The 12,485-nt window shown below is 39.9% G+C and overlaps 1 protein-coding gene and 1 long non-coding RNA gene across 3 annotated transcripts in view; one reads left to right on the forward strand and one right to left on the reverse strand.

The window, feature by feature from the left end:
• Positions 1-3,324, reverse strand: part of LOC126503439 (uncharacterized) — a 29,361-nt gene extending 26,037 nt beyond the window's left edge. The window contains exon 1 of the long non-coding RNA XR_007592291.1: positions 995-3,324. This is a non-coding gene — a long non-coding RNA (uncharacterized lncRNA). The remainder of the gene's footprint in view (positions 1-994) is intronic.
• Samd12 (sterile alpha motif domain containing 12) overlaps positions 1-12,485 on the forward strand; it is a 364,536-nt gene that overhangs the window by 171,588 nt on the left and 180,463 nt on the right. The window lies entirely within an intron of this gene.

Below are 12,485 nucleotides of genomic sequence, written 5' to 3' on the forward strand. Positions count from 1 at the left end.
TTTAAGCATGGCTGAGGAAGTGTGCTGAACAGACTCTCCAATCTTTGAGTTCTCTAATCCCTAGGGCAGATCTTCTCGGGATATTTTGGTAAACTGTGTCTATAACGGGGCTCACTTCTGGATTGACTGGCAGACTAGTAAAAGCGCACATCATCTGAGAAAAAACTTTAGAGTCCCGTGCCATTCTGTTGAGTAGAAATGAACACCTCTTATCTGAAAAACTTCTCTTTAGGTCGGAAGGACAGAGATGCGTAATCTGTCACACTGTAAAGACGGCAAACAGTGATTTGCCTGTGTTTCAAAGTATAGTATAAACACAGTATATACACATATTGTACACATTTGGATGCAAAAATGCTAAGTTTTAGTCTTTGATGTTTTGTGGCAGTTTAACGAACCCAAGACGGCATGAAGATATGAATGTATATTATCTAAGAGATTACAGCCTGGATTGGGGTATAAGAACAGAAAGTGACTAATGTATGGTTGGTTGAAACTATGTAAATTTGCCAATGCTGAGCACTTCTGACCAGAGGTGACAGATTCGTTAGATTTAGCACAACAGTGAAATATTACATCCACTATATGATGTAATAGTTTCTGTGTATTATCTGTGTGGCAAATACTATGTCACACTACTGACCTCTGACCTCATAGTAAATGAATGAATATAGCTGCTATTTTGCAATAAAGCTTTATCTTACAAGAATAAGTTGACAGGCCAAATGTGGTAAACAGTCTACAGTTTGCCAAACCTTGTTCTGACTTCTCTGCTTGTGAGTTGTTGGCAAAAAAAAAAAAAAAAAAAAAAAAAAAAAAAAAAAAAAAAAAAAAAAAAAAAAAAAANAAAAAAAAAAACTAGACTACATGGTTCCCATAAACCTCTACTGTGTTTCACTTTTATGTACATTTGGTATAGAAAACTTAAAATCTACATACAAAACTGGAAATATATTCTGCGAATTCCACCACTAATTCTGAATTAGGCACTTACACAAACATTGGACACACATCCTCTTCTTGTTTCCTCTGCACAAATGTTTATTGCTAAGGAGTAGCATTATTCCTTACAAGACGGCATAGTCTTCTCTTTTCCACTTTAGAAACAGCTGGTGATTATACTCCTGTGTTGGTTATCATGTACTTGTTAGTTGCATTTTCTTTGACTTCTTTATAGTTACTGCCTGGATGTTGTCTACTTTCCAGAGGAACTGTATGTCTGGTCCTGTTCATTTTCCATTCAACACTTTCAATACACTCACTCTTCCCTGACCACAGCCATGTCTCAGATTCTTGCATAGTGTCAGGGACATTTCTACCTCATATTTAAGTGCACACAGGCACGCACGTGTGTGTGTGTGTGTGTGTGTGTGTGTGTGTGTGTGTGTGTGTGCAAGCACTCACACACACAACACATGCCAAGCACAGCTTCTTAAGACCCTTGATCTAGTCTCCATGACTCAGACAGGAGAGTAACAATTATCTTTCTCTAGCATTGGTTCCTCGGATATTGGTCAGATTCCTTCTCTCTTTCCACGTCTATGACCAGCCACAGTAATGACCCCAGCTCTCGATAAAAATGAGTACCAGTTTAGCCCACACTGAGTCCCCATCTTTGGGGAAAGTGTAATTTCTTTGATTGTGCTTTTTCTGTCTGTTACCTTCTTCCCCAAGGCTTCCCTAAAGGAGAAGCTTGCACAGCTTTTCTTAAATTCATTAAATTTTCAGCGTCTTTCCCCAGCAGTTGTACACAGCCCGTAACATAAGCCATGAGGACATTAGAATTCCTTTCGGGGGAGAACAGACTGAGCAGTTTTTAAAGGTCACTTGTTAGGCCCTGTCCTTCTTCATAAACCTTCCAGTGGATGATGAGGCAGAGCCATCAGCAGGTGGAGGGGGTCCCATACTCTTTCCAGAGTCATCTTAACCCCGAACCTTCAATTAAGTAATAAATTCACAGTGATGATCTGCTGAGCACATAGGAAAAGAGAACGGGGGGACAATAAATTTGTCTCTGTAAAATATGCCCACGTGAAGTCCCAGGCGCACTAATGGAGCCCATGGAGCAGGTGGGAAGGATGAGATGGGAGGTGACAGGTGCCGCTACACGAGGTGCAAGGGAGACCACTGAGGGCCCGAAACGAGTTCCGAACATGGTTGTCAAATGTCCTAGATGCTCCCAGACTCTCTCGAGTTTTGTTAGGTGTAAAGAAATCTCCCGTTGAGATGTGGACCACATTTGAAATTTACTGAGTATCATGTCACAGATTATCTAACCTTAGAACCCTGTTCGTGGAATGTTAGTGTGGTTCCCTTTTCAGATAGTCTACAATTTGTGTGTTTAAAACAAAGAGGGGGGATAAGGAAGAGAAGGCAAAAGTGGAAGGAAATAAAGGAAGAAAAATAAATGATACCGATAGACTTAATCATAGATGTGAATGAAATCGCCAAAGGATTTGAAATGAAATTAATCTCAAAAGAAAAAAAAAAAGTGAAAAGGGGAATTTGACCCAGATTCCATTGCCAGCAGATGGCAGCACTCTGCTCTCCTGACACTTAAGACTAATTTTTCTTTTCTTTCTATTTTTTTAATTCACTCTAAGAAAAATTCTGTCATTTCTACTCTGATTGTTTTGCGTTTGTTAATTAAATACTCACCACAGCCATATTTACCTACCATAGAACTGCTAACCTGTTGCTTTTAATATGCAGTTTGGGGTGGGGAGTATTTTATATCAAGGAGAGGATTGTCTTAAGAGTCAATACTCTCTTGTGATATATCTATTTCAGACATCATCATTTGAGATCATGTAATGCTGAAGTTATTATTCAACAAGAGAAACTGCTACCTTTAATTATAAGTAGGAAAGACACAAAAATTTTCTCAACATCCTTTTTGAGATCTCTAACAAAGCCGCAGAGACAGAATGACTGAAAACAATGGGGAAAGCAGTCCTCACTGAAGTGCCACATGTTGGGGTCCTGTGTGTGCACATGACTATGTGCATTTACCAGATGATAAAAAAACATGCTGGTACTTCATTGTTTTCATTGAAGAACTGGTTGACTTTCTTTTGGGATGTTTTTGTGGTTCACATCTCTTATTGTCACGTTTCTTGTACACATTTGAGTTGGCTTTTCTTACAGAGGACAGTTTAAAAGAATGGGTAAAGATTAAACTGGATTTACGAACAGGTCTCCTCTGCTCCCTGGAAGAAGTGACGCTAAAAATGAATGTTTCATAAACCACTCGGGGCAAGGCCATGCTAGATGCAGAAGATCAGAGACCCACTTCAAAACATTGTGCTTTAAAATGACAGTCATTTCGAGTATACCTCAATAAATACTAATTTAGAAGTCACAAGTGAGCTGCCCTTCATCCTAGAAAGGATCCATGGTAGACACTGGAGACACGGGAGCAGAGGGGATAAATTCAAGGAACGGACTGCCTGGATGTGCGGTGAGCTGTGCACTTGCCAAGAAGCATAGGGCAGGTGTTCATCCAAAATGAGTCTCCGACTCCTCGTCTGCAGAGCAATGCAGTTGGAATAGAAAATTCTCTCAAGATGCTTAAACAGTAAGATTCTAAATTGGGCATTTAGCAGTTGAATATTAAATAAATCATTGTTAATAATAGGTTATTATGCGAGATGATACTGCGAATTGCACTACTCACACTAATTTATCTAATTTTGTTTCAGTACCCACTTAATATCTTACACCGTGAGAAAATAATAACATTTCTTTTCATCGCAAATATCCACTATTTTGGCCCTTTCATTTTAGGGGATTTTTTTTTCTTTATTCTGGCCATTTGTTGTTTACTTACTGAATATCTCATAGTTATTTCTTTTGAAGCTTAATTATTTACTGATTAACTAAGTAATTTGTAATTTATTATAAATTGCTAAATACAAATCATTCATTACCTACTAATTGTTTAATTATCTTTAAATTAGTGCTCATTAATTTACTCAATAAACATTTGCTGAGCTGTTACTGGAGGGCTAACTCCGGTAGAACAGAGACACGAAGAAGACAAAGAAAGAGACGGGGCTCATTGTGTAAGGGTGTAACTGTGTTCTGAAGCCGGGTGTTTACTAGCAGAACTCTCAAGTCCCAAGTTTTCTTCGCTAACCCCATTCTGCATAGCTCCATTGTTTTAAATCCACAAAGTATAGCACTTTCCCCAAAACCACATTGGCCAAATTGCTAAACACTTCTCCAAACACGCAAACAGTCTGGAAAAAAAAATTCAAAACACATTAAGTAACTCAACTCAACGAGATGAAATGTTAGTCTTAGCTAATCAAAGGGCATTCGGTTATGACTCTACTCATACATGTGGGTATTAAGTACTTGAGGTCGGTGAACAAAATAGAGATGGATGCAGATGCTGCAGTGGCGGAAATAAGATTGGAGTTCATCAGGGTGATGCTGGCTGAGAGGCCTCCTTCTGATTCTATCTCTCTGGCTGTCCTCAGTAGCACTGGCCAGGTTAGCCGAGCCTTAATGAGTGAAACTGTATGCCAGAAAGTGACTTGATTTCCACGTAAGGCAATCTCCACAATCTGGGATTTTGGCGACGGTAACACTTAGCTCAACAAGCTCCCTGTTATTTTAGACGAAGCCAAGTCTTTGCCATTTGATTCTGTTCACGTTTAAGGGTTTCCTTGAATCCAGCTGACTCCCGAGGGCCTGTTCGAGGTGATGGGATAGAATGGCACTGTCACTGATTATCCTGTCCCAGAATTTGAGTGACATTCCCTGACGGGGGGCGGGGGAATAGTCGTGCCTTCTGGTCAAAATTCTTTCCCATCTCTTCTAACTTGATTAATAGTAACAATTAATTTAGTTAGTAATCGGGAATCTAATCATTTCCTGTAACGTCCTCTTCTCTTTTGCATCCCACACTTAATGTCATCACACTGATTTAGATGAGTAAGACACGTTGCCAACTGCCTCTTTGATTCCACTTCAGGAGAACTGTTGGATTCGTGAACCCACTTTCCCTAATCTGGTAGGAATAAATCTTGTCCTCTCCTTTTTATAGCTCTGACCACTGATGTCTGTTCTTTGCTGTGATGTGGGAAATGGCTCCAAAAATCTTTAAAGCAGACGGGGAAAGGCTCACCAGATAAATGACCTTGAGAAAGGACTGCAGTGGACGAGCCATTTGAGTTATTTGAGGCCGTGGGCTTTGTCCATCACGGGAACCTCTCTCTTTAGTCTCACAGGGCACAGGCAGATTCCAGTGTGAGCTGCCACTTCGGCTCATGGAATGTGACTGGGAGACTTAGCTGTCTGCCACGTGTGGGCAGATTGGACAGCTCATCCTTAGAACATACTGAGGAATGGAGACTGTTTATCCTAGAATGGGTTACTGGAGGCCATGGGCTGGAAGGAGATGTAATTCTACCAAAACCTCACCAAGAGTCAGCTCTCTGGTATGCTCATCTTGAACATAAAGCAGAAGACACAAATTCTTCTTTAGTCATTTTTTTTTTCAAATTAAGGAAAACGTTTTGTCCAAAGGTGTCTCCTGTTATTTTATACCATAAGCAACTAATTATCTCTATTAGTCCAAACACACACACACACACACACACCACCACCACCACCACCACCACCACCACCACCACCACCACCATCAATGCCACCACTTAGCAGTAGGGTTGTTTTTACCCTTTCAAGTAGTTTCTCCCAAATTGTCTGAATACAAAAGGAAGCGTGGCCATCATGGCAGTGTGGATCTTTTATATCTATCTTAATTCTTGATTGGGTACAAACTAAACAGTAAAATATCTTAGATGGAAAGTTGTGTGGTGGTTCTTCATACCTCTATGAAAAGGTCCCTGGAAGAAATGTCCGTGAAGGATCATTTCCCCCACTTTGTGCTAAAGACTCCTCAGTCTTCCTGTGCAGGACCACAGCTGATTAGGAGCTTGCACTTCCAGTGAGCTCCTCAAGGCGGCGCAGTCACATCAGCAAAAGGTAGAGTTGGCTTTGTTAGCGCCCTGTCACTGCACTGAAATACCTGGTGGTAATAACATATCCACAGGGAAGGTTTGTTTGGACTTCCAGTTTTGAAGACTCCGGTGCAATATCAGGCAGACCCATTGCATTGGCCCCCTGTGGGTAGACCAGATGACAGTAACGGAGCAGTGGGCAGAGCAGTCACTCATTCTGTTCCTAGAAAGCAAAGATAGGAAAAGGCTGAGGTTCCACAGTCACTGTGAGGGTACATGCCGATGACATCCTGCTCATCCCCTAAAACTACTACATCCCCTTAAAACTACTACCATCCCCTAACTAACAGCACCACTCATCTGCTCTGTAAGATGCAACGATATACACTAGTGATATTGTTTATAAAGAAATTTCTCTTTACTAATACTTGGTATTAATACCTATTAGCTCCAGAAAACTTTGTCAGCTGAACCTTAGGTATGTACTATTAAATGGGCCGTTCTAGGTAGTTAGAGCTATTCAATCCTACCTACCGCATACATCACTTTGGGTGGCACATGCTGGCAGTTAGCTGTCACTATGTAACAGAGAACCTCAAAAAAACCCAAGACTATATCTCAGAACTTGTATAGGTAAGAAACTGGAGTGAAGATCTGATGGTGTTGTTCTGTGCCTTCTAATAACTCCCAAGATCATTCACTGCTATTGACACGGCCAACAGACTGGGAAAGAAGGCACAATATGGACTCACTCGTGTGCATGGCTCAGAAGATAAGGCTCACGAGCATCGTTCACCTGCACATGGCCTCCCTTGGATGGCTGCCTGAGGGCAGTTAAACTTCGTACATAGCAGTGAGCTTCCCCCCCAGCATAGTGAACGTCCCAAAAGTACCAAGTTCTGTTGCCCAAACCTGTCGAATGATCCACTCAAACTCAAAATGACTTTATTGGCAACAAAGTCTGTTTGGTCAAAACAGACATGAACGTAGTCCCTACTTCTCAATATAGTGTCAAAGTTTTCACACTCATATTTTAAGGTCATAATATAGACCTTAAATATTGATTTATGCCATATTCCACATCAGATGTTTTTCATAGGCTGTGCAGAAAATTTTGGACTTGAGCTGAGACTTCCCACACTTCTTGTATTCTGTCAGATACTGCTACATCACTCAACCTTCATTTCCCAAAATTTTTTTCTATACATTCCAATTTATTTTCTTCTATACACCTCCATGGAGAAATGCTTTTGATCACATCTCCCTGATATATGCAAATACACTTGGATATGCTACACTTTCTATATAAACAACCTCATGAATGTGCTTGTTTTTAAATGTAATTCTAAATAAAAAGAGATCATTCCAATAAGACAAACAGAAAACAATGTTTCATATGCTAATTGTTATGACTTGAGAACATTTTATCACTAGCTAATACTTCAAAGGGAAAATATGCATTTTAAGATAACATTTAGAGCTGTGGGTCAGAGGTTAATATCATCTACTGCTCTTGCAGAGGACACAGGTTCAGTTCCCAGCTCCCACACAGAGGCTCACTACCACTGGTAACTTCATTTCCAGTGAATCTGATACCCTCGGACTTACTCAGACAGGGTCCTGCACACACATGGTGTTCATGTACTCACACTAGCTCACACATATACACATGAATAAATAAATATTGTTGAAAGATAAATTTTAAAGTTAATGATGTTGACTATGAATACTTCTTTAAATATGTATTTTTGGCATTTTTAGATTCTAGTGCTTTTTTATCAAAATACCGCTCTGTTGCTTTGATCTTAGAATAAATCTCATCAAATGATTTTTTTCAGCATAAAAAGTGTCATCATCGCCATTTAGTGGCTTTCACAATCTGTACTAACTTTGTGTTCTACTTTATGTGAGCTAGTATAATTGAAGCTAGAATGAGAAGTAACAGAGCCATTTAGCGAGTGCATGTAAGTTTTGTGTCCCCTTGTCCTAATCAGAGCCTGTGATTGTGCACAACCATGCTGACTGCACGAGCCCAGGAGCTGACACTTTTCTTTGGGGATATTTTCTATTCATTGCCTCTCCAACTAGTAGATGCTTATTGTCTGAGATGAAAAATATCTGCGAACATACAACCGAATATTTTCTTGCCACGATTGTCATAAGTCATCTGGCATTTCTCCTTAGGGTCCAAGCATAGCAAACCGTAACTGGCATAGGGGACACACAGTAAATATCTATTTGCTTTCTTTAAATGGCACCAAATGGGCATTCAGTGTTTGTTGAGTGAACAATGAAATTGTTCTGTCTGCAGCCGAAAGAAAAATGGGAACTCCTTAGTGACTTGCAGCTGTGCCTTCTCCTCAGCAATCTAGTCAGAATGTGGCTGATGATCGGTGTCTTAGTCACTGTTCTGTTGCTGGGAAGAGACGCCATGACCATGGCAACTCTTATCAAGGAAAGCGTTTAATGGAGCTTGCTTATAGCTTCAGAGGGTTAGCCCATTATCCTCATGGCAGGGAGCGTGGCAGCAAGCAAGCAGACATGATAGCTGAGAATTCTACATCCACATCCAAAGGCAGGAGGAAAAGAGAGAAAGCCACTGGGCCTGGCTTAGGCCATGGAAACCTCAAAGCCCACCCGTAGTGACAGACTTACTCCAACAACAAGACCACACCTCTTAATGCCACTCCCTAAGCTTTCAGATATTTGGGTTTGTGGGGGCCGTCCTTGTTCTAACCACCACAGAGTCTTATTTTCCTTTGAAATGGTTTTCTACCCGAAGTTTGAAAAATTAACTTTCTGTATTGGTGAGAATTCACACGTTTTCCCTTTCCTCTGCATACTTTCTGTTTGCAACTCCATGTTCACATCTTAGATTTTACCCTTCAGAGCCGCCTCAGAAGGAAGTTGTTGCTGCACAATTAGCTAACTTGAGTTAGCAAAATCGATATCTTCTTTTGTTCTTTTTAATGAGGAAGCTGAGGTGAAATGCGTTAAAATTTCTTGCTGAAGGCCAAGTAGCAAACCGGTAGCCATGCTGGGATTAAATTAAAAATTCTGACTCAGGGCCCTTACCTCTGTTCTTCCAAACCACTGTGACTTTTGATCCTGGCTTGAAATAGACGAATCCTTGACAATTTAATGAGTGGACTTTTAACTCAGCAAATAGTAGAGCATTTTAAAAATTAAAACAGTGGATATAGCAAATTTCACAAGGATACTTTATAATAACGTTACTATGAATTAGTTTATGAAGATGAACAAACCAGAACTGAAGAGATGGATGTAACTTGGTGGTAGAGCACTTGTCTAGCAAGCGCAGGGCCCTAGGTTTAATCCCCAGAACATCAAAACAAATTGGTTAAGATGGTGATTTGGGGACTTGGGCGATGGGTCAGTCACTAGAGTGCTTGTTGGGCAAACATCAGGATCTGAGGTCAGATGCAGAGTGCCCACATAGAAAGCCAGGAACAACAGCAAAGCTCGCCTGTAATCCCCAGGCAGGAGATGAAGACAGGAAAACCCCTGAGGCTTGCTGGGCAGCCCTTAGCCAAATCGATGAGTTCCGAGTGTAGTGAGAGACCCTGTCTTAAAGAATTAAATGAAGAGCATTAAGGAAGACAACCTGCATGAACTCTGATCTCCACAGCTAAGTGCACACATGTACATATGTGTCTACATGCACACATATAAAAATAGTAAATTGTGTTACCAAAGGGTTTTTTAAAGAATGCATAAGAGGTTTTTAAGAGGATGCATCGAGGTTGCTTCCAACTAGTTTCCTCAGAACAAAAACAGGGGACCAGCATTGCAGTGTCTTGTCTATTTTTCCTCTTTAAGACCCTTTTTTTTTTTTTTTTGTGGTCAGGGGGAAGTACTTCGATTTGGTTCCCTCCAGCTTGTGTAACCTGGTTAAACCAATATTCCTCAGCCTCCCAGTGTCACTGAACCTTGTTGTACTGCTCTGTGGAAAATATTTTTATGACTGACCACAGAGAGAAAACAAAATGAAGTCAACACAACTTGCTTTGTTATCTGTTTGCACATATGATTCCCATCTGCGGTTAATATTTATTTATGGAAAATATCATCTCCACCTAGGTTTTCTGAGAGTTTTGAAATATGATGCTGAGCAGGAGCTCAGTAAAGTCTATGAGATCACAAGTGGCGAGCACCCAAAGTGATTTTAGACTGGCTTCCCAGACCCTCAAGTGCTAGGACAAAATGCTTTATCTTTTCTTCCTTTCCGTATCCACTTCTCTGGCTCTCACCCCTCCTACCTTTTCATCTCCTTCCCTCTCCTTTTCCCACTCTGTTTTTCTCCCTCTCCTTCATCTGTTTTCTCTTTCTTCCTTCTCTTCCTTCTATCTTTTTGCCTTCCCACTCTGTCTTACCACCCTTCCTCTCTGTTTCTCTCTCTCTCTCTCTCTCTCTCTCTCTCTCTCTCTCTCTCTCTCTCTCTCTCTCTCTCTCTCTCCTGGTTTACCTCCAATACAGTAAAAGTGCACACCCTTGTGTAAACCTCACTCACTAAGTCAGAGACTGTTTCTAGGACCCTACTTCCTATTCTCTCCTGTGCTTCTTTCCAGTTTATGTCCCCAGAGTTAACCAATGTTCTCACCTCTGCCACCACAGATTGATTTTGTTTATTAATCTCTTTGGGGCCTAAGTTTTTCACTCAGATTTTTCTCCATGACACTTGTCCATGTTGTGAAGTATAGCTACAGTTTTTGGTTTCTCATTGTTGAACAGTATTCCATTGCATGAGTATATCCTAATGTATCCATCCTGTTGCTAAGAGTTATTCAATTATTTTCAGTAAAGCTATCAGGAATATTCTTGTCTTTGGTTGGAAGTCTGCTCTCATTTTTATGGTCAGAAATAAAAATTGATGTGTTTTATGTACATTTAGGTTATGTACATTAAATATATAACCCAGAGTTTCCAAAAGTGTTCACTGTAGTTTATACATTGCTACCAACAAAACCCCTCCATATCTTGCCAAAACTTGGCATTGTTAGTACTTCTTAAATTTAGCCATTATGCTGAACTTACAGAACAAGTCATTCGTAAACAAAGGAAGCAGATGAATAACAGAGGATATCTGAGAAAGTGAACATGATTGTTACCAGGCTTTTCAGATGAACCCTAGTTGAAAAAAAGCATAACAGTTCTCTGAGTGTATTTTCTAGGCAGCCTACTTTAGCCTTATCCTGGTGACTGAGTAAAGAGACATCCTCCCAGGCTTAAGAATTATGTTCTAGGAAGTCATCATGCAAGCCAAATTGGTCACAGTGCTTCCATGCATAGAAATTTGTATGTATGATCACCACTGTTGACATTCTTAAGCATCAAAATCTCAAGTAGCAACTGAGAAAACTGGGTTAAATTGCTGGTATCTGTAATTTCAGGCTGAGTTGAGATACCCTGAAATCAAGATTGCTTGAGAAAATCTGAACTTTCTACTGTATCGGTTGGTCTAATGTGTAATTGCCTTCCCAGATGGAAAAAATAAAATTTGAGTTGTTTCTAAGGTCAAGAATCCTACAAATTAGTAGAACCATTGATATAATAAAATCAGAGTAACATGCATGATAAATATTAAACAGCATCCCCCTATTTTATTTTCATATAATAGGAATGTATTGTCTATATTCAAATAATAAGGAAACAGTTTGGTCATCAAGAAACACATGGCTCAAGAGCAAGTTCATAATTCTCCTCTGAGAACATATGTGGTTTCTTACCACCTCAGAACTCACGAATTCTTCATTTATTTTTCTCGTGTCCTTCACTATATTAAGTCAAGATGGACTTGGGAGTCCCAATCGTTACAGTTTACCCTATTATTTCTTTTTGTCTCAATATTCACAATGATTTTAAGAAATTACTTCCTTGGCGATTTTTACTTGTTTTTTAATTTGATGGTGGCCGCTCTTCCTATGTCCTCCCTGAGTGTCTGATTCCAGGTGTATACAGATATAAAATCTTTCATTTCATCCTCACCCCTGTCATAATAATTATATTTGTATATATGTCAAAACAAATGCTATTAATAACCTTTTCTTTAAATTATTTTTTAACATGTAGAACCTTGGACTAAGACCACTTAATATAATCTTCAAAGTTCCCACATTAATATGTGAATCAAGTAGCATTTTACTCCTCAACTCCTATTTTCCAGCTTAAAAAAAATAATCACTTTATACAAGTAGAGACTGTCCATAGTACTTTAAAAAGTATTGAAGACACTGCCCCCTATTTCCATATAGAATTTTAGAATAGTAGCTTGATTTGCTCAACAAATTAGGACACCTTATTCTCCACCTTTTTTTTTTTACTTTTATTAGTTCGGTTGCAACAGTGACCTGGCTAAAATTACCAAATACTGTTGAGTTTTCAGGGTTGCATTAGGGGAATAGGCAGGCTGGCAGAAAGCAGGCAGCTGCTGGCTTCGGTGTTAATTGTGGACAGATGTGATCAATCACCAGCAAAGCTCAGTAGCCAGCTCACAGA

This window comes from Alexandromys fortis, unplaced genomic scaffold (assembly GCF_014885135.2).
Source record: "Alexandromys fortis isolate MF-2015 unplaced genomic scaffold, M_Fortis_MF-2015_v1.1 scaffold_2_1_26212458, whole genome shotgun sequence".
NCBI classification, from domain to species: Eukaryota; Metazoa; Chordata; class Mammalia; order Rodentia; family Cricetidae; genus Alexandromys; species Alexandromys fortis.